Here is a 4,778-nt window from a genome sequence, read left to right as displayed (position 1 = left end):
CAGGGATTTGATTTTTTTCATGTGCAGATGATGCACTCAATTTTATTTATTTATTTCTTCTGATTTCCTGATCTGAGTTCTCTCTCCCTCCCCCCCCTCTCTCAGACAAATCTCCTTCTCATTAATAAATTAATAAGTTCAGGGTTCAGAAAAGTATTTGAGTTGTATTATGACTGTACTTAGTCCGTGCTAGTGCTGGAATTAGATACAATCAATGCCTGAAGTCAGAAGCTCTCAGAACTTAAATGTTCAACCTGCAGCTAGATAATAGACTGGGGAGGGAGGGAGGGAGGGGGGGGGGTTGCCAATGGGAGGGACTTTTTCACCTCCACCCAGAAGATGGAGCAGGACTTTGAACTCGAAGCAAGAGAGCAAAGGGGACTTTAAGGCTGGTGCGTGGACATCGTGATTCAGAGATGCTTCCTTGCGGTACCCAAAGGGCTCAAGTCAGCAGCCTGTCCAGCAGGTAATGTAACATGTAGTTTGACCCTGTGATCCCAACAGGTACGGATGGGAATTACATATTTAATTGTTGGTTCCATGCGCCTAACTTTCTTTTCTAATTAAGTTAAGATTTGCTTTGTCATCTGAACTTGTTTCCCTGTTAATCCTTCTGCCTGTGAATTACTCTTTATTAAATTTCAGCATTCTCTTCCCACCAGAGACTCCCTCTCTTAAAGGCAGCTGTAGCCCAAGGATCGATTTCTCCCACCGGCCCAGCAGAGTCTTGGCTCTCTGGAGGTCCTGCCTGTAAGGCTGCAAATAAAGACGGAGCCTCGTGTTGAACAGCAGGCAGGCAGCAGCCCCAGGCCATCCGGCCCATCACTCTGCCCTCCAGAACAGAGACTCCACATCGGGATGCAGTTCACACCATGCTGAGCTTGGCTAACCATGGTTTAAAGAATACATCACAATTTGCTGGAGTTGCACAACATGCTGAGCCAGAGCTGTCCTGTTTCAGAGATCCCACTAAATTAAGCAAACCAGATTTTGGGTTAATGCTCTGTGTAAATTTAGTTTATATTATATATAATATAACATTAAATTGTAATTGCAGGTGATAATAAGGATTTATCAATGGCACTATCGTATCTTCACCTTACTCTGTTTTCCCACCTTTAATTTGTTCTACTACACATCTCTGCGAGTTTAGAAATTCTTTAAGTCTCTAACATAACATAACTGGATGGAATATGGGGAAGATACAGAATAGCACAGATGCTGGCTAACTTAGAACAAATGGACTTTTATTAAATAACTAAAATGGATTTGAAACAGGTTCATTTATTCCTATAAATTATCTGTATCCACTCAGTTACTAGACTATCCAGGCCCTAAAATTATTCCTAATCTTGATTGTTTGAAAGGAGGTTTCAAATATATAGTGGCAATCATATAGCTTTATCTGAACTGCTTTTTAGCTAGGTTTGACCAAGGATATGCTAATTTACTAAAATTATTTTTAATAATTTTAAATGAAATGAAATTTAAAGGAATGCTTGCCTTCTATAGAAGACCTGTATATTGCAAAGGTCAGAAGGAGGGCTGAGAAGAGATTTGCAGACCCTTCACATCCTGGACATAAATGGTTTCAACTCCTCCCCTCAGGATGGCGCTATAGGACCACTCCATGCCAAGACAAGTATACAGAGGGGCAGGTTTCTTCCCTTGAGCCGCCGCTCTGCTGGTTTCTAGCCTTAAGCTCTACTACACCGACTCAGATAATGGGAGATAATTTGAAAGCATGCAAACGCGAGTAGATAAATAGGTATCCCTTCGGTGGGAAGGTAACAGTGCTCCGTGCGCCTTTGGCATAGAGCCATGCTGGTCACGTGACCACAGAAATGGCCTTTGGATAACGCAGGCTTCCTTGGCCAAGAAATGGAGATGAGCACCAGGCCCTGGGGTCGGACAGGAGAATCCTTCAGCCCCACCCCTGGCTTCTTCAGGAAGAATAACAAACTGAATGCAGGGATAGACAGTGGTGGTGGGAACGTCCTGCCATATGGGGTCACCGTCTCTGTCTTCTTCCTTCTCTGCTTCTGGGTTGTCAGCCAGATGCAGGGAAATATATTACCTGCATCAGTTCTACATCTTCAGTTTAAAGTCTATTTTGCCCTGTTTCCATAAGTGACAAAACTCTTAAAAATAAAATATGCTTTAATAATATTTTTAAAAAGTAGTAGCCATATTGGGCACGAGAAATAAAAATCCAAATTCCATGGAGTCAATACTTTTATTTGGCTTATTGAAGTGTTATAAAATTTGCAAGCTTTTGAAATCCAAGAGCTTTTCACCAGGCAAGATTAGTCAAGAAAAAAGGCAGACAACTGAATGTAGTGTTGCTCCATTTGTGAGAAGACCTGACTGAGCTCTCTGTAGGCTCCCCTTTCTGCCATTGGAGCCTACCATGCCTTTGAGATCAGCTGTGCCCTTTTGAAACTTTGCGTGGTGACTGAAAAAAATGGCTTAAAATAAGACACATGTGCACACACGGAGCTTTCTCAATGTAATGTTTCCTAACAGCTAATAGATATTCCAAATAATGATCGAGAGCTTTGCTTTGTTGGGGACCAGATTCCTGGGGTGTTCTTCTTTCAAACAACAGAAGGAAAAGAGCAGTTTTTATAGTGTTGATCCTCCCCTGCTCCCAAGCTCCTGAACGGCAGCATGCAGCTAGTAAGATTCAAACTTATTTCACTCCGAGAAACCTCTTTGGAGAATGCGAACTATTTCAGTTATGTGTAGAAGCAAACCGAGATAATAGTATTGGATATCTTGATTTTGTTACTTGAGGAATCTCATATAGGAAATAAAGGCTTGCATAGTTACAAACAAGACTTTCAGTGGGACAGTCAACACTACAAAAACCGCTATTTTTTTTCAACTCAACTTTTCTGTTGTTTAAAGGCAAAACATCCCAGAAATGTGGCCAGCAATTAACGGAAGCTCTGAGTGGTTATAATGTGGAGCACATCACAAGAGCTGACTTCAGTCACGAGCCCCCGCTCCCCCACCCCCATACCCAAAGGGACATTGCAGTCCATTCTAGCCTCTTGGAAACCAGTTTTCCTGATCCGGGTGTAGGAAGGAGAGCAAACGGAGAGATGTGGTAGAAGTTCAACAGAGAGTCCTGTTTCCTGAGATGTATCTTATCTCCATCTTTGGGGGGAAATTAGGCTGGTTAATTATATAAGGAATTTAAACAAGGACACGTGGAGGAGGGAAGAGATCAATATTCTCCAGTCTTCTTTCCATCTTGCTAGTTTACTCCTGGCAGAAAACTAACAGTTGCAAAATCTTTACAGATTTGGGGAAGAAGAGGATTCTTTGGAGGGGGGGTGCGAACTTAAGGTCCAGTTCACAAGATGGCAATGTGAAGTGAGCAATTCTATAATTTTCCTGTGCCCGTATGTATGTGAGTTTACATAAAGTCTATATTAAAGTGACATAGTAGAATTTGTGGGTTTTATTTGCATAACATCTATTTTAAGGTGAAACGATACAAGCTGTGGATTTCCTGTCTTAAAACAGCCAGAAACCTCACAACTGATTTTTGCAAATGGCCATCGGAAGGCTAGTAAGGGGCCCCATGGCTACCTGTAGCCCACTTCTGCTCTTCTTTCTTAATTTTCAGCTTCATCAGCAGAGGCTGACCATCTAGTGTCCTCCTAGAGTTTTAGATCACAACCTATCAGATGGCAGGCAAATCATGGCCACTCAGAGGGAGGGTACACAGAGGTTAGCTAGATCTATTTCTTTGCCTGGTCTTTCTTTTCTTTTTTTTTTTGCAGTTTTATATATATATAAACCTTTTTAAGGTCTTTCAAAAACTCTGGCTGAAATCCTAACCAACACTTTAAGGTTAGGCAACATTTCGACAAGCTCTCTACCTTGTCATCTTCGGGCCTTTATTATCAGTTTAGAAGCTGTGGGTCATGCTTCATTATAGTAGTTGCAGCCGGAATGTGTGCCTAGACCATTAACACACATTCCGGCTGCAGCTAGTATAATGAAGCATGACCCACAGCTTCTAAACTGATAATAAAGGCCCGAAGATGACAAGGTAGAGAGCTTGTCGAAACATTGCCTAACCTTAAAGTGTTGGTTAGGATTTCAGCCAGAGTTTTTGAAAGACCTGTTTCTGGGTATTTTTTTCTTCTGGCAGCCAGCAGACCCTTTGCTGCTCCCAATGGGCAGAAAAGGGTCTGCTGGCTGCCGTGTGTGTGTGTGTGTGTGTGTGTGTGTGTGTGTATTTACAGTACGTAGGTCTTTGGTTATTCGGGTTTTCTCCCGCATAAAATTGGAGGTGTCTTGGCAACGTTTCGATAAAGTCTCATTCGTCATCTTCAGGCTGGTGTTTTCGGCTTTGTGCTTCTAAGAGCAATGTGTATGATCACAGCTGTTTCTTCTTTTTAACTGCCAGTGGGGGTGTGAACTGATTGGGTGGGAGCTTGGCTGTGTTCTGATTGGGTGGAGGTGTGTTCTGATTGGTTGGGGGCTTGGCTGTGCTCTGATTGGATGGGGTGTTGGCAGAAAACAAATATTTAATATATATATATATATATATATATATATATATATATATATATATATATGTCTTTTTCTTTTTCGTAGGCTTTTATGTGCATATTCTTTCTAGCCAGATTTTACCTACGTAAACTAACCAGAGCTGCAGAACAACTTAGTTTACGTAGGTAAAACCTGGCTAGAAAGAATATGCATATATATATATATATATATATATATATATATATATATATATTTGTTTTCTCAGG

The sequence above is a fragment of the Pituophis catenifer genome, unplaced genomic scaffold (assembly GCF_029215685.1).
Source record: "Pituophis catenifer annectens isolate HBS135680 unplaced genomic scaffold, rPitCat1.0.hap2 SCAF_4, whole genome shotgun sequence".
Classification (NCBI taxonomy): Eukaryota; Metazoa; Chordata; class Lepidosauria; order Squamata; family Colubridae; genus Pituophis; species Pituophis catenifer.
The sequence above is the reverse complement of the archived record's forward strand: the minus strand, read 5'-3'. Positions refer to the sequence as shown.